Raw genomic sequence first — 19,360 nt, forward strand, 5'->3', positions numbered from 1 at the left:
ATAGCCATTAAAATACTTAAAATCTATACTAAAATCACATCAGATACAATTATTTTTTCTCTTATTCTATGAGTAATGTAATCTTTTACAGTATTAGAGAACAGAAAAGAAGGCAAGTTGTCTCATCTTATTTGATGTGCTTCATATAGTCTTAATGGAGAAATTGTGGAAAAGTGGATAAAAGATAATAAAAGCCTTGTGAATATAAATACAAAATCCACAGAAGATATGTTATCAAACTGAAGATAGCAGTATATAAAAAATAATATATCATTACCCTACTTTGGTATGTCCCAGGAATGCAAAGATATTTTAATGGGAAATAAGTTGTTATTAACCAAATTAATAGAGTAAAGCAGAAACCTCATTTGATCTCTCCAATATATGCAGCAAAACTATTAAAAGTCACTACCTAGTCGTGATGAACAATTTTAGCAAAGTAAACTATGGAGATAAGGGCACATGCTTAATTTGATAAGTGATAGCTATAAAATGACCCAGTTTCACCATTATTTTTGAGATGCCCGAAACAAAACAAGTGGCTGAAAAGCAGTGATGAAAAGAAAACTTTAGCCAGAGCAAAAAGAAACATACACATAGAATGAAGATAAGAATGGCAGCAGACTTCTCACTAAATCAATGCAAGGCGTAAGACAGTAAGGTAAGCTCTTCAAAGTGAGCAAAGGGTTAGTATATAGAATACAAGAGAGCTCTCATAAATAAGTAAAAGACAAAAATAAATGAACCAATCAAAAGAGCAAGTAATATAAAGTGATTTACAGATAAATAAATCCAAAAAGCTAATAATTTATGAGTGCTTCACCTTTGGTACTGATGAGGAGAATACAAATTCAACAGCACTAGACCAGTCTCAGTCACGCCTGTCAAAGCAGCAGTATCACCAAGTGTTGGTGAAGATGTGAGGAGACAGGGAACTTTGAGTGGTTGGAGGGTATGTTGGTGAGACAACTTGTGTGCGGGGAGGCAGTTTTGCAAAATACCTAATAATGTTGTTTATGTGCACACACTAAGCCCAGAAATTGTAATCTTAAATGCACATCCTAGAAGGACCCTCACACATAAAGATATGTTTATCTCAGAGAAACTTTCACACTCACAGGTATGTACAAAATGTACATTGAAACACTATTTCTCATAGAAATACAAAGAAAATTTTAAAAATGAGAAACGACCCTATATTTCAGCATGGTAAAGGATTAAAAAACCAAAAGAACCCCTGTGTTTTCTTCATGTGTTGGAATATTATGTATTATGTAGCAGTTAACATGAGTGAGCTGTGTCTTTGAGTATCAACATGGAAAAATCTCAAAATATAATGGTAAATGAATAAAGGAAATCAATTGATACGATGCTATATAGCTTATGTAAAGTTTAGCAATATACATAACAATAGACTATAATATTTATCCTTACATACATATGCAGTCCAAGTATAGAGTTGTGTGAGGTTGGTGGGCATAGATTTCAGAGTCATGGTTACTTTTGTGAAGAGGAGCACAGCCTCCTTAATCAGCTAAGGGTGTGATCTGTGGCTCTGCATCAAAGGGTAGATAGATCCCCACCTAGAAATCAAATCCAGTGTCTTGTCTATATGAACAAAGAGCTGTTCACAAATCAGCTGGCTGACCAGCCAGAGTTGGTAAGGAATATAACAGAATTGTATTGTGCTGTGTTGGTGGAATAAACTAAAATTATGTGATACAGCATTTCATTGAAATAGTGTAATTTATGTTTATGATAAAATTCATAAATTATGGTCAGATTAACATCTAGAAACAAAAACAAGACTAGAGTAGAAAATTTAAATTATGTATGAGAACATAGAGATTATAATTTTATTACAATTAGATTAATTATATAAAAAATGTAGATGCTATTCAGGTTTCTTAATCTCCTGGGACAAAGATTTCATAGCTTGAAATGTGACTAACGCAGTTAGCATTCCTTTAACAAATATTAATGATGTCCATTTTACAAAGCATTGTTTTTGGAACAATGGAATTTTGGAAGTTTCTGAAGGAAAGATTTGGAAATTTGAGGGATATCCAACAAGAGTAAATTGATAACTAGCTTCCCCAAATCCCACATCCAGAGTTCTGCACTTTCCCTATGCATACGTGAAGGCTTGGAAATTTCTTATATGGCATTTAAGACTTGCAAAATGCAGAGCCTTTATGCTGGCTGCTGCCTCTTCCTGGAATGCTTTCATCAGCCAGTCCTGTGGCTAATAATCCCTCACGGTTCTCAGGTCTTTGCTTCTCAAAGAGATCTCTCCAAACTACATCATTATATTTTACATCACAAATTTTTCCCACCACACTCTGATCTCTCTTATCCTGCTCTATTTTTCCCCAAAGCACTTATTTTCTAATATATGTAATTTACTTATTTATTATACTTACTGCTTACTATCAATCATACTGCACCCGAATGTAAGCTCCAAGGTGGCAGCTTTTGGTTGTTTCGTTCACTGCTGTGTGTATCTAGTATTAACGAATAAACATTTGCCACATGAATGAAAGATAAACTACACTGTAAATGTTAGAATAAATTACAAAGATAAATTTGGATTACTTTTTTAAAATTCTTATCACTTCTCAGTTCTATGTGAGAGAGAGAATTTAATAAGGAGTAATATCTGCTTAGTCTAGTTCATGAAGAAAGATCACCATTTAAGTTGCCAGATTTTTTGTAGAATGTTACTGGGAACGAGATCTACAGTCTCTAAAGCATCACTTGAATGGCCCTCTCAGTTGTATAAACAGAAGGTCTGAGAGCAGTCACTGAACTGGGAGAGAGGGATGACAAGATCTTTGGTGTTAATAAAGATGTTCCTACTCATAACACCACCTGGTCTCCTGAAGAGGTTTAAAAACATATCAGCCTAGGTGCCTACTGGGAGGAGAGAATTGGAGAGTAGGAACCTCTAGTGGGGTTCAGTATTATTAGAAGCTCTCTGATGGATGTGGTCTTCGGGAATGGAGTTCTAGGGCCTCAAAATGGACACTTATTTTGGGCAGAATTAGAGTGAATCTGGGCCCAACTTTAAGCCCAAGTAGTTGTGTGTGTGTAGGGTCAGTGGATGAAGCAGGTATAGAGTTGAGTCTGGTATTGCTTGTGACTGCGTGGAAAAGTGAGTGATATTCCCACTTGAAAGTAAACTGAAGATTTATTAACTTAGGGAACCAATCTGATAGGCACTGTTGGTTGAATGCAGACAGGAACTCTATAACCTGCACAGAGACTTGGGCCAATAAGAGCAACAACTTAGTGGTGAAGGATGTACTGCATTGTTCAAACACTGTTTTCCAAAGCAAAACTTGTATGAGAAAAGAAATAGCAGCCCAAAATGTTTCGTCCTCTAGTTCTCTCTTTGGCATGAATTTAGAAAAAGGGTTAGTTCCTTGGGGTTTTTTTCTTTTTTGGTGAGGAAGGTTGGTCGTGAACCAACATCTGTGCCAGTCTTCCTCTATTTTGTATGTAGGATGCTGCCACAGCATGGCTTGATGAGCGGTGTGTAGGTCCACATCCAGGATCCGAACCTGTGAACCCCGGGCCACTGAAGCAGAGTGCATGAACTTAACCACATTGCCACCGGGCCAGCCCACCTTTGGATTTTTATAAGGACAAAAATGAGGTAAGAGGTTCTAAAAGAAATAAATTGGATATTCTGTTAATATGAACGCGTGAGGGCCTCAGAATTTAATGCAAATATTAGGAAGAAAGGCTAGTGAGTGAGAATCTACCAGTAATATGGAATTGTCTACATTTGTTTGTAGACAGTTTCCTCATTATTTAAAGCTATGAGTCTAAATAATTATTCCTCAATAAAAAGAGGGAAAAATTGAGTTTAGGAGATTTGTTTGTATAGCACATTAGCAGGCTACTTGGAAACACATATCAGCATTTAGCCTTTGAGAGCTAGAATTTTACCCTCCCTTTGGGTTTATTTTGGAGGAGTTTATTTGGAAACATAATTTGTAAGGTATGTGAACTGTGGGTTTTTCTTTATCTCTCTCTCTGAGCTTTAGTTACTACCGTGGAACTGCTATGAGATTGTCTAACATCATGTTTGTGGAAGTGTGCAAAACCGAACTGTTTCATTTGGAATTATTATAAGCAAAAGGTATTTTCCATAATACCTTATGTAAGAAAGCTGATAGCTAAAGAATTGAAATGAGATCAGGAAAGTTCAAAACAAAAACATGTATCATTTCTTTGTCATGTGAACTTTTTACCATGTTCCCTCTCCTTTGTATTTTATCTGAATGACAATCTCCTGGTGGGGGGGAGGGTATCATTCATCATATTGATTGTTGTCTTATCTTTTCTTAACTCATATTTTCTTCAGTATGCTTATTCATTTCATCTTCTTATTTGTCTGCTGTTACTAGCATTTTTTAATTGTAGAAATTTGAGGAGCACATATCAAATGTATATGAAAAATGGAAACTCTAATAGGAAAAAAAAGCCAGATGCACTTTCAACCAGTTATCCACCCACCTCATATTACTTACAGTGCAGAACACTCAATTTTAAATGTAACTCTCCAATTCCAGAGCACAGAAAATGAGACTATATATATCATTACAATCCCCAGTAGAGATAATGAAAGCATATGCACAGCTCCAACTATCCATTGAGATAATGAGATTATAAATACTATACTCCTACTGCTTCCAGGTGTAATGAGAAGCTCCCGTTTTATGGTCATATTTCTGTAATCATCCTTGAGACCAGGAGACAGCGAATTCAGTGATAACCTAATGAATAGAAACAGATATCCATTTATCATAGCCTTTCCAAAATCAGCTCATGAAGAAAGGCACAAATGGCAACGAAGTTACTGAATACATCACTGGTTAACTAATATCTGCTGTTCTTAGAACACCATGTATGATGAAGCTATTATTAAAGAGGCAATGACCTGAAATACTCCTATTCAGGGTTAAAGATCATACAAACAGCTCTTAGAAAAGTAGGACAAAATGAAGAACCTTCTGGAAACACTCATTTAATGTATTTCTATTCTCTTCAAATTAAAGAAAAATCAGTGTCTAACACATTATCAATAAGTTATGTTTTTGGCAGTGGTATTGATTTTCTGCAGCCAGAGGATATTTATAGTCCTTAGGTACATCCACTTTCCTGGAGATATTTATTTGTGTTCAAAAAAGTTATGTGGAAAGAAAGAGCTCCAGGCTCAGTTTGGGAATAGGGTGGAGGATTAATTGCCGTGTAATCCAAATTGCGAAAATTTTTATATACTTCTGCTTAGTTTTGATACTTGCAATTTAATTCCCCAAAGTAAAATATCTCTGCATGTAAGAGAAGGTGATTCTAGTTTCAGGAAGACGGGAGTAAAATATTTACCCTCTCCTGTGTGTACTAAGTTGCAAATTTTTAATCTCTGATTATTTTGAAACTTTGCTAGAATTTTTGAAGTCAAATCCAGATTCTAAATGTTTCATAAAATTATTTCTGCCCACCTAAAAGTTTCATAATCCACCACTCACTCCCCTCTCTTTAAGATCCAGGTAAAGCAGTTTCTTTACTATTTGTCCAATAAGCCAAGATCTTTTCTAGGCTTTGTTCACAAAGAACTTGAATCCACTTACCCAGCTAAAAATAACTTCTTACTCACCTCCTTTAGGCATCTAAGCAAGAGAGGTTTGTTATTTCTAATCATCTTATTTATGAAGACACTCTTTCTCCCTATCAACCCAGTCAGGTTACTGTCTCATGACACATTTCCATTTTATTCTCAGTAGTTATCACAACCTGAGGACATATTTTATTTCTATTATTTAATATCTGTCTCCCCCACGTGAACATAAGAGTCAGGAAGAAAGGCGACTCTTCTGTTTTGTGTATGGTTATAAAACGAATGTAACGCATACCTGGGACATTATAGATATAGATGATAAATAGGTAGATATGTAGTTAGATAGATGGAATGACTAAGTATAGGTGACCATGAAGACTTTAAAATAATAAGACTCGAGGCTATGCCTACCTTATGTTGGATGTGTATTTCCAGACACCTAAAATGATGTATATAGTCAAGATCTGGGCGATTGGTGTGCTCATTGCTCATTGCTACTAGGGTGTCTCCTTCTAGGCCCTCTCTTCGGACAGAACTAGGAGATACATGTATGCTAATTCATGAAAACATGGACATCTATATTTGTTTCTGTCTATGTGAATGCATATAGCTTTAAAAAAACATAAATTTATATTGCTACTTCTAATTTCAATCTGTCTGCTAGGTTCATCTTAGCCTTCCACCCATCTTTATTTGTAATGTTTTTCTTTGACAGTGAGAAACTTTGCTTTCTTTTTCTATCATATATTTATTTGCCAATCCTAGTATGCATCTAGAGTACCTTCTGAATTACCAGTCTATAACCCATGAAAATGTACTAGTTTTAATTAGAGAAGCATTCATAATTACAAAAAAGATAATGAAAGGAGACATTTGACTTTCTTCAAAATGAGAAATTAGTTTTTAAAAAGAGTAAATCTTTTAAAAAGATTCCTCCTTTGGAGGAAGCCCATTGTTTACCTAAGTGTGATACAACAACCCCCACTGCTTGCTGCTAACCTCATCTTTAGCTTTCTGGATTCATTGATAAGCATTTCCAATCTAAATCTTCACTTCATCTCTTTATCTAACTTTGTAGAATAGCAAACTGTTTTTGTACTTGCATTGTACTTTGACCTCCCTATAGCACCCAATTTCTTATCTTTGGTACCAGGTTCATTTTAGAGCAATAGCTAGTAAGAGTTATTCCTGTTCTTGACTTAACATTGAAAGAATCAATCCCAAACAAATGGAGGGGGTAGCAGAAGACTTTTAATCCTTAACCCTTTTATCTTCTTACTTCCACCATTCTTAGCCTCCTTCAAGCCAACTATTCTTTAGAAGTCCCTCTTTCCCTTGATGACAGAGCTACCCTATTTTACCATCTTTATTCAGGCTAAAACTTTAGAGACATTGCTGATTCTGCATTTTGCTTTGTTTTTGAATCTAATTAATGGCTTCACAGTTTGTTTTAAGTTATCTTTCTCACCTATGACCTTTTTCATGTTTTTATGCCCATGAGAGGCTTTTGTAATAGTACAAACCAGTGGTATATCCTGCATCAAAATTGCAGTTAGTTGCCCCTGTGCTCCAATATATTCTGCTTAGGGCTAAAAATAACCTTATTAAAATAGTTCATGATATGTTTTATAGGGCTAATTAGATCATATTAGAATTAAGTACAATTCCTTAATCAAATATTCGAGTCTCATTATGCTGTGATTTCAGCCAATGTTTCTGGAGGCGGTCTTTGCTCTTTCCCTTGACATGAACAACCCTCAAATAAAAAAAGAAAACCCTGCATTCCCTGAACCTTCTTTCATTTTAATTTTGCCTATATTAATTCCTTTGTATTTTAGGGGAAAAGTTATACCCCTAAAGGCATGTATTAGAAATTTAAAAATTCTGGGATTTAGTGATATAAACAAATCTCTTAAAAAGCTAGAAAGGGGCCAGCCCAGTGGCATAGTGGTTAAGTTTACATGCTTTGCTTTGGTAGTCCGGGGTTCACAGGTTTGGATCCCAGGCACAGACCTACACACTGCTCATCAAACCATGATGTGGCGGCATCTCACATGCAAAATAGAGGAAGATGGCATAGATGCTAGTTTAGGGACAATCTTCCTCAAGCAAAAAGAGGTAGATTGGCAACAGATGTTACCTCAGGGCCCGTCTTCCTCACACACACAAAAGAAAAATCTAGGAAAATATAGCAAGTTAATTCTAAAGAAACTAGAAGAAAGTCAGTTGTAAAGCTGGGAACAGAAATTAATGAAATAGAAAACAAATATACAATAGAGAAAATCAACAATGCTAAAAGTTGGTTTATTAAAATGTTTCATAAAATTGACATTCTCATAAGATTGATGACTAATGAAAGTATATGTATAATTTATATATATATATATAATTTTAGTGGATAAAAAAAGCAATGACTTAACAGACCCTAAAGATATTAAAAAGATAATAAAGGATAGTAAACCATATTAAAGGTAATAAAATTATATTATGCATAATCTTATAACTATATATACACCCAAAGTGACAGAAGTTGAAATTTAAAGATGTCTATCTATTAAAGGTTTATATCTATTAAAGAAATTGAAATTCCAAAAATCTTCCTCTCAGAAAAGTAAAGTTCATATGATTTGTTAACCTTAAAAATAAAGCAGCCACTTATTTTACCAGCAAAATGAGTTTATTCAAGAATAGCCAAAGAATTGCAATTTGGGTTGTGCATGCTCTGGTGGACCGTAGGCAAATTCAACAAACAAAGGATAGGAACATTATTTTATAGAGAAAAGGAGGAAATTGGGAGGAGTTGTTTTGAATGAAAGTCCGTTGGAGAAAAGCAAGAATTTGGGGTGGTGATGATTTCTCACTGGCTGAGTTGCTGGGGTAGTGATTTCTGTTTGGGATGCAATGTGCATTTCTTCCTGTAATTAATGATTCTTTTCTGTTGACAGCTTCCATTGGGGTCTGTAATTGACTGTCTTTCCTATAGTTGATCTTGAGTGGTACTGCGTGGGAGCTCCCCCTTCTGGCTGCATGACTCCATTTTAAATGAGGCTTCTCTTTATTAATTTTCAAAGATTTTACTAGTGAATTTTTCTAGATAGTTAAGGATAAAACAAAATATAATTTTTACATGAATTTTTCTTGAGAATTGAAAGAAGGAACACTCTAATACTTTTTAGGGGTTATCATAATTTTTATATCAAATTATGATAAGAACCTCAAGAAAGGAAAATTACAAGTTAATCTCTTTCTGCATCTGAACATACATCCAGATAGCCTAAACAGAACATTTCAGATAAATCCCAGAAATACATAAAGAGGATAACATATTATGACCAAGTGGGACCTATTCCAGAGACGCAAGGTTGGTTTAGTATTCAAAAGTCAGTCACTACATTTTACCTCATTTAAAGAATACAAGAGAAAACTCAGATAATCATCTCAATAGATGCAAGAGAAGCATCTGATAGATTCAGCACATACTTAAAACTGTTTAAAAATGTAGAAAATTTGGAATAGAATGGAACTGTCTTAATTGATGCATTTTATTTAAAAACACCTAGAGCAACCATCATTCTTAATGATTATATGTTGAAATTTTTTTCTGACTGGAAAATTGAAAGAATGTCTGCTAAGACTGTATATACTAAATATTAAAGTTCTTAGCCATTGCAGTAGGCTAGGAGACAAAAGATGCAAGCATTATAAGAGAATAAATAAAACTGATGAATATGACATTATAATGTATACAGAAAACCCAAAAGAATCTAGAGAACCTATTAAAATTAACAGTTAATTTAATCAGTTTCAATTAGTATTTCTATATACTAACAATAAATAATTGGAAAATAAAACTAAAATATTCAGCTCCAGAGCATCTAAGGAGAACTAAATAATTAGGCATAAGTCTAACTTCTAGGCTGAAAAAACAGAATTGTATTGAGAGGAACTAAAGAACTAAATAAAGTCTCCTGTATTTTATTTACAAATTCAGGAACTTTCCATTCAAATTCAGCAGGTTTTTAAAGTGGAAGTTGACAAGCTGATTTTAGAACATATGTGGAGATGAAAATGGCCAAGAAAAGCCAAATTATTTATATTAGTTTTTCATTGCTGCATAACAGTTTACCACAAATTTAGAGGCTTAAAACAAAATCCATTTGTTATCTCACAGTTTCATAGAACAGAAGACCAGCACAGCTCAGCTGTGTTCCTTGCTTAGATTTCACAAAACTGTAATCAAGGTGCCCATCAGGCTGAGTGCTCATCTGGAGGACTGACCAGGGAAGAACCCATTTACAAGCTCATTCAGGCTGTTGGCAGAATTCAGTTCCTTGCAGCTATGAGACTAAGGTCCCTGTTTTCTTGCTGGCTGTTGGCCAAGGGTGACTCAGAAACTGGAGGTTTCCCTCATGTCCCAGCCACATGGCCTTCACATGTCACGGCAGCTTACTTCTTCAAAGGCAGCAGCAGAATCTTTCTCTAGTTTGCTACATGACAGTCTTATATAATGTAATGTCATCGCAGGAGTCACAATCCCATCACTGTCTATATAACATAAACTAATCAAGGGAGCGATTATTCCATCATGTCCCAGGTCCTGCGCGAACTCGGGGCGAAGGGTCTACGCAGGGTGCGTCTACCAGTACTTGGGAGATTTCAGACCCATCCTAGAACTCTCTGCCACAATATTCCCTAAAAATAAGAACTGAACTGGAGGACCTGCACTACCAGTTATGAAGGCTAATTATAAAGCTGGTTAATAGTGTCTGTTACTGGTTCGGTGACAGACAAATAGAGAAAGAGAAGAAAATGCAGCAATACAAAAGACCCACACATGTAGAATTGCTATTTGGTTTAGAAATGACAGGGTGGTATATTGAAGAAAATGATATTTTCAATAAAGAGTGTTGTGTCAATTGGATAATTACCTTGAAAAAAATGAAAACATAAGCAAATCTTTACCTCCTACCTTACGTCATACACAGAAATTAATTCCAAATAGATTGTGTAAACATGAAAATTAACACAATAAAGTTTATAGAAGGTGAAGTTTATAGAAATATCTTCACAACCTTGAGTTAAACAAAGATATTTTGAAAAGGAAACAAAAAGTGTTAATGATAAAACATTGATAAATTTGGCTATCTTAATAATTTATGTTAATCAAAAGTACCATTAGAAAGTGAAAGTACAATGCACAGATTAGGAGATATTTTCAATATATATCTGACAAAGAACAATATATCAAGAACTTCTACAAATCAATAAAAAAAATAGATATCTTCTTTAAAAAACTTTGGGGCCAGCCTGGTGGCATAGCAGTTAAGTTCATGTGCCCTGCTTTGGTGGCCCAGGGTTAGCCTGTTCAGATCCCAGGAGCGGACCTGTGCACCACTTATCAAGTCATGCTGTGGCAGGTGTCCCACATATAAAATAGAGGAAGATGGGCACAGATGTTAGCTCAGGGCCAATTTTCCTCAACAAAAAGAAGAGGATTGGTGGTGGATGTTATCTCAGGGCTAATCTTCCTCAAAGAAAAAGAAAATTTTGTAGTGGACTTTTGGGGTACAACAAAAGAGAATAAGTAGCTAATAAACATGAAAATCTGTTTAATGTAGTTAATTATCAGTAGTGTGTAGTTAAACCGACAGTGTTACACAACTACACAATCACAATGGCTAAACTTAAAAAAAATCTCTGATCTTATATTAGACCACAAAACAAGTCTCAATAAATTTAAGAAGATAAAAATAATACCAAACATCTTTTCTGACCACAAAGGTATGAAACTAGAAAGCAACTACAGGAAGGAAATCAGAAAAGCCACAAATACGTGGAGATTAAACAAAATGCTACTGAATAACGATTGAGTCAATGAAGAAATCAAAAAATACCTGGAGACAAATGAAAATGAAAATACAATATGCCAAAATCTGTGGGATACAGCAAAAGTGGTTCTAAGAGGGAAGTTTATGGCAATACTGGCCTACCTCAACAAACAAGAAAAATTCCAAATAAACAATTGTTGGGGAAGTAGGAGGATTCCCCCTTTCCTTGAGGTTCTTATGGCTGGTCAAATAATTAAAAAGGCAAGTTAGCAGGAGAAAAATCAAGCAAAGTTTAATAGCATGTATACATGGGAGAAACTCAGGAGAAACTGAGTAACTCACCCATCTGGCTGAGGCTGTCTGTTTAAATATCTTCAGCTATAGACAAGGAAGATGTTTGGGGTAGTGATTTGGGGCTTCCAGGGGGAGGAAGGCAACTCACATGGAAATGGAAAAGCAAATGTTTGGAAATAGAACTTTGATAAGAGTGGGCTTAACAAGGATCCTCCCAGTCTGCCAAAACCCAGAGTTATCTATGGTGATGGCCTGTCCTGGGGACAGGCCTTTATTTAAATTTCTTTTAGGCAGTTAGGGATGAAATGTTGAATATTCTTTCTGAGTCTGAGCCTTTATTGTCTTCAGCTTGAAGTAATCTGCATACCAAGAGTGGTGTATCTTGGGACAGCCTGCCCTGAATCCCATCACAATCTAACAATGCACCTAAAGGAACTGGAAAAAGAAGAATAAACAAAGCCCCAAATCAGTAGAAGGAAGGAAATACTGAAAATCAGAGCAGAAATAAATGAAATAGGGACTAAAAGATCAACAGAAAAAATCAATGAAACCAAGAGCTTGTTCTGTGAAAAAATAAACAAAATTGGCAAACCTTTAGCTAGACTCACCAAGAAAAAAGAGAGAAGTCTCAAACAAATGAAATCAGAAATGAAAGAGGAGAAATTACAACAGACACCTCAGACATACAGAAGATTATAAGAAAATACTATGAAAAGCTGTACACCAACAAATTGGATAATCTAGAAGAAATAGATAAATTCTTAGAATCATACAACCTTCCAAAACTGAATCAAGGAGAAATAGAGAATTTGAATAGACCAATCCTCAGTAAGGAGATCAAAACAGTAATCAAAAACTTCCCAAAAAATAAAAGACCGAGACCAGACGGCTTCCCTTGTGAATTCTACCAAACCTTCAAAGAAAACTTAATACCTATCCTTCTCAAACTGTTCCAAAAAATTGAAGAGGAGGGGAGGCTTCCTAACTCATTCTACGAAGCCAACGTTATCGTGATACCAAACCCAGACAAGGACGACGCAAAAAAAGAAAATTACAGGCCAGTATCACTGATGAACATTGATTCAAAAATCCTCAACAAAACACTAGCAAAATGAATACAGCAGTACAGTAAAAAGATCATACACCATGATCAAGTGGGATTTATTCCAGGGATGTGGGGATGGCTCAACATCCACAAAACAATCAGTGTGATACACCACACTGGCAAAATGAAGAATAAAAATCACATGATCATCTCATTAGATGCAGAGAAAATGTATGACAAGATTCAGCATCCATTTAGGATAAAAACTCTCAGTAAGATCGGTATAGAAGGAATACCTCAACATAACAAAGGCCAGGTATGACAAACCCACAGCCAACATCATTTTCAATGGTGAAAAACTGAAAGCTATCTCTCTGAGAACAGGAACCAGACAAGGATGGCCGCTTTCACTACTGTTATTTAACATAGTATTGGAAGTCTTACTCAGAGCAGTCAGGCAAGAAAAAGAATTAAAAGGGATCCAAATTGGAAAGGAAGAAGTGAAACTGTCACTATTTGCAGATGACATGATTTATATATAGAAAATCCTGGGCCCGCCTGGTAGTGCAGTGGTTAAGTTCGCACGTTCCGCCTCGGCAGCCAGGGGTTCGCTTATTTGGATACTGGGTGTGGACATGGCAGCACATGGCAAGCCATGCTGTGGTAGGCGTCCCACATTAGAAAGTGGAGGAAGATGGGCACAGATGTTAGCTCAGGGCCAGTCTTCCTCAGCAAAAAAGAGGAAGATTGGCTGCAGATGTTAGCTCAGGGCTGATCTTCCTCAAAAAAAAAAAAAAAGAAAATCCTAAAAAATCCACTAAAAAACTTTTGGAAATGATAAATGAATATGGTCAAGTTGCAGGATACAAAATCAACATACAAAAATCAGTTGTGTTTCTATATGCTAAAAATGAAGTATCAGAAAGAGAAATTAAGAATACAATCCAATTTACAATTGCAACAAAAAAGAATAAAATATCTAGGAAAAAACAATGGAAGAGGTGAAAGATCTGTACATTGAAAAGTACAAAACATTGTTGAAAGAAATTGAAGAAGACACAAAGAAATAGAAAGATAGTCTGTGCTCTTGTGTTAGAAGAATTAACATAGTTAAATGTCCATACTTCCTAAAGTAATCTACAGATTCAATGCCATCCCTATCGAAGTTCCAACATTTTTCACAGAAATAGAACAAAGAATCGTAAAATTTAAATGGAACAACAAAGGACCCCAAAAAGCCAAAGGAAACCTGAGAAAAAAGAACAAAGCTGGAGGTGTCACTCTCCCTGATTTCAAAATACACTACAAAGCTATAGTAACCAAAACAGCATTGTACTGGCACAAAAACAGACACACAGATCAATGGAACAGAATCAAGAGCCCAGAAATAAACCCACACATCTACAGACAGTTAATTTTCGACAAGGGAGCCAAGAACATACAATGGAGAAAGGAGAGTTTCTTCAATAAATGGTGTTGGGAAAACTGGACAGCCACATGCAAAAGAATGAAAGTAGACCATTATCTTACACCATTCACAAAAATTAACTCAAAATGGATTAAAGACTTGAACAAAAGACCTAGAACCATGAAATTTCTAGAAGAAAACATAGACGGTATGCTCTTTGACATAGGTTTTAGCAGCATATTTTCATGTTCCATGTCTGAATGCGCAAGGGAAACAATAGAAAAACTAAACAAATGGGACTACATCAGACTAAAAAGCTTCTGCACAGCAAAGGAAACCTTCAACAAAATGAAAAGACAGCCTAACAACTGGGAGAAGATATTTTCAAACCATATATCTGATAAGGGGTTAATATACAAAACATATAGAGAACTCATACATCTCAACAACAAAAAAAACCAATTAAAAAATGAGTGAAAGATCTGAACAGACATTTCTCCGAAGAAGATATACAGATGGCTAACAGGCACATGAAAAAATGTTCAACATCACTATCAGGGAAAAGCAAATCAAAACTACAATGGTATATCACCTCATACCCATCAGAATGGCTATAATTAATGAGACAGGAAACAACAAGTGTTGGAGAGGATGTTAGAGAAGGGAACCTCCATATACTGCTGGTGGGAGTGCAGTCACTATGGAAAACAGAATAGAGATTCCTCAAAAATTTAAAAATAGATCTACCATATGATCCAGCTATTCCACTGCTGAGTATTTATCCAAAGAACTTGAAAACACAAATGCGTAAGGATATATGCACCCCTGTGTTCATCACCGCATTATTCACAATAGCCAAGACTTGGAAGCACCATAGGTACCCATCATGGGATGAATGGATAAACATGTTGTACATATAGACAATGGAATACTAGTTGTCCATACAAAATGATGAAATCTTGCCATTTGTGACAACATGGCTAGACCTTGAGGGCATTATGCTAAGTGAAATTAGTCAGAGGAAGAAAGTCAAATACCATGTGATCTCACTCATAAGTAGAAGATAAAAACAACAACAAAGACATAGAAACAGAGATTGGATTGGTGGTTACCTGAGGGGAAGGGGGCAGAGAGGAAGACGAAAGAGGTGATTAGGCACATATGTGTGGTGATGGCTTAGTCTTTGGGTGGTGAACATGATGTAATCTATACAGAAATCAAAATATGATGTACAATAATGTACAACTGAAATTTCACAAGGTTGTAAACCATCAAAAACTCAATCAAAATTTAAAAAAATTAATGATGTACACCTGAAATTTATATGTTATAAACCACTGTTCCTGCAAAAAAAAAAGAATAAAAAATTTTAAAAACATCCAAGTTTTAGACAGTATGTAGAGTAATTGGAAATCTCATACATTACTGTCAGGAACATAATCTGGTAAAACTTCTTTGGAGAAAAGAATGGTTGTGTCTACAAAAGCTGGTTATATGCAGACCTTATTACTCAGGCATGCCACTTCTAGGAATTTATCCTCATATATATTTATATATCAAAAGATACAGAGAATATTTATGCCAGCACTATTTGTATTTGCCCCAATTTGGAAACAACCTAAAAAACTCTTTACCAATAATGGAATGGATAAGTAAATTATGATATATTTATACACTGTAATGGAATGGCAAAGAGCAATAAGAATTCATGAACTATTGCTACATTCAACAAGAAGGATGAGTCTCATAGATATTGAGCCAGAAAAACCATATACAAAAGCGTGCACTACTCTATCATTCAGTTTATATGAATTATAAAAACAGGAATATCCAATTGATTGTGATAGAAATCAGGGTAGAGATTACTCTTGGCGAGGGAGGAAAAGGAATTGGGGGGCCATATGAGAGCCTCTGTGCTGAGAGATCTGGATCATCGTTACACAGTACGTACAGGCTGTGAAAATTCGTTGAACTGTACTTTTGTGGTTTTTGCATTTCCCATAATATGTTTCAATGAACATTATCTTAAAAAGGTAATCTTCAGCTTTATGGGGTAGGGTTTAGGTAATTTTACTTAACTTTTAATTTGTATTAAATGTACATACACTTCAAAAGTCTATGATTAACTGTCATAATTAAAGTGTTATCTGTTAATGCATTTATTTGTACCTTAAATACTACTGAAATCAAGCCTTGTCCTCTTAGAGGTAGACTAGAGACAACATGATCTGACTACAAATTATTCTGTGCAAATTGCGACAATGAGAGGCTTCTTGTCAGCCTGAGCCTTGAGACTGACAGTAATTTCAAGTAATTTACTCCAAGTTTTACCAAAGTGCACTGCATTTGTGGTCACATGGGTACTATAATATATTAATTTTATTCTTTTTTCCCCCAAGACAAAAGCAATATATGCTTGAAAAATTTTCCATGTTGATTTATGTAATGCCTTCACATTGACTACAGGCAAATCTAATTTAAATTAAATTTCAAAGTTAAATTTGAGTTTAAGATTTTTGTAATTCTGATTTAGTTTGTCCATCAAGCAAGCACATCTCTAATTGAGAAAGATATCACTTGGTGGTTTTGCATCAAATACCCATAAAACATTTTTAACCTGACATAACTTTTTAGAAGTATTGTTTTCTGTTCTATGCTAGTCTGACAGCTAAGAGATTAGGAAAAAGGATTTATATAGTTTCTGGAACACTTCTTAGTCCATTTATATTTATTTCTGATACTTGGTGACAAGTAAAATTTGCACTTCAATGGATTCATTTTAAGAAACCTTTTCCCTGATTCCAAGAATAAAAATTTCCCCAAAGAGTATAGAATTTACAGAGTTCACATATCATTCATTCATAATGATTCACAGGAGTGCAGTAAACTGTAAACCTCACATCCTCCAGATATTGAAAATAACAGGGCTTAACCTAATTCTAATTACCCTTACACGTAGGACTAATGCTTTAGGAATAAAATCTTTAAATTTCATAAAAGTCTGTAATGTTCTTATAAAATTATGTCAGATTTTAAAAAATTTATTTTGTTACTTTAAAACACATCAGAGTCTAAATGTATTTTTATCCATACATTTTTGAGTAAAGATTTTAAGGCATAGGAAAAAAAAAGATTTTGGTTTTCTAGCCTGAACAAAGAAAAACTCAGTGTGGACAGGAGCATTTTCCAGATAACTGAAGCCTAACTCACTCAACATCAAAATGTTTAATTTTATTATTTTTAATGGAAATAAGGATGAACTGTTTCAAAAATCTTTCCGCCTTCTTAGAGACTAGTGAGGATAATTGGGCCATTTTTAGGTGTCTTAGACATCTCAGGCTGCTGTAACAAAAATACCACAGATCACGTGGCTTAATAGACAACAGAAGTTCCTCTCTCATGGTTCTAGAGATTGGAAGTGCAAGATTAGGGTGCCAGCACAGTCTCACTCTGATGAGAACACTTTCTGGGTTGCAGGGTGCAGAATTCTTGTAGCCTCAGGCAGAGAGTAGAGAAGAGAAACAAGATCTCTCACAACTCTTATCAGGGAATTAATCCCATTCATGAGGGCTCCACCCTCATGACCTCATCTAATCCTAGTTACTCTTTTGGGGAACTGGGAGAATTCCTCCCCCACCCCCACCCCTGCTTTTCCTTAAGGGTCTTGTGGCTGGTCAAATAATCAAAGAGGCAGGTTAGCAGGAGAAAATCAAATTAAATTTAATAGTGTCGATGAAAACAATCCATAACCAATCTATAAATGAAAATTTAGGTGAGTTTATTCTGAGCTGAAATCTGAGGACCATGGCCCAGGGCCTTTCTTCCCGAAGGAAGAAAGCGTACCAAGGAAGTGAGGTACGCAGAGTGGTTATATACCCCCATACGGGACGTTTCACATATGATTGAAATGTCCCTCCCACAATAATCACAAGATTGCCCTGTTGGCACAGCGCTTGATGGACACAGCAGGTAGTGGGTCTGCTATCTCGGTGGGTGTAGCAGGAGGCAAGTCTATTGTCTCGAGCTGGGCGGTCACAGGTGAGTGCAGCAATCAGTTCCTAGCCTATGGAAAGATGCTTAATCCTTAAGGAGGGGGAGGGAAGTTGCACCTTTATCTCAAGGGCCTTTGTTCTTGCCATAGGGAATATCTAAAGCAGATATACAATGCATGCCCAATGGCCTCAGTCAGGCCCTTGTGGAGAGACAAGGTCAGGCCGAATTAGGTTTATACCAAATGGCTTCCTCATATTCTCCAATATATCCTATTGCTTGCCATTTTTATTTGTCAGTAGCATGTATACATGGGAGAAACCCCAACGAAACTGAGTAACTCAGCCTTCTGGCTGAGGCTGCCTGTTTAAGTATCTTCAGCTATAAACAAGGAGGATGTTGGGGATAATGATTTGGGTCTTCAAAGGGGAGGAAGACAATTTGCACAGTGATGGAATGCAAATGTTTGTTAAACAGGTTTTACTAGGCCAAAAAATGGGTTTGTTGGTGTCCTTTTATCACATCTGTTTACATCATACTACAGCTATCACATGATCTGAGCTCCTTCCTACAATAAGCCTTCTATGTTAAAGTCTTTCAGGCAGTTTTTGGTGGGGAAGGTCAGACACTCTTCCTGAGTCTTTTGAGCCTTCATTGTCTTCAGCTAGAAATAGCCTGCATACCAGAGTGGTGCATCTTGGGGTGACCTGCCCTGAACCCCATCACCTGTCAAACGCTGCACCTCTTGATATCTTTAAATGGAGGCATAGGGTTTCAGCATATGAATTTGAGGGGGACACAAACATTCACCTCTTAACACTAGGTGACCCTTAGATGGGTCAGCAAAATTCCATGCGTTATCTGATCTGGGTCTCTATTATAATGAACTAACTATAGCTTATCTTTTCACCAGTCTACTGTCTTATTTTACTTGAAGTAAATATCGATTGTGTAACTTTTTCCATTTCAGGCATTTGAAATAATAAGTTTGAGGGAATGTTTAATCTATGTATTATCGAATAAAATGAAGAAACAGTTAGTGAATACCTTTGTAGGGCAGTAAGACATTTCCTCTACCTGCTCTGGGTCCTTCTGACCAGACAACAAATTAAATTCACATGAGACAGAATATAGGAGAAAATTAAACAAAGTTTTACCACGTGTATACA

Source organism: Equus przewalskii, chromosome 1 (assembly GCF_037783145.1).
Source record: "Equus przewalskii isolate Varuska chromosome 1, EquPr2, whole genome shotgun sequence".
Classification (NCBI taxonomy): domain Eukaryota; kingdom Metazoa; phylum Chordata; class Mammalia; order Perissodactyla; family Equidae; genus Equus; species Equus przewalskii.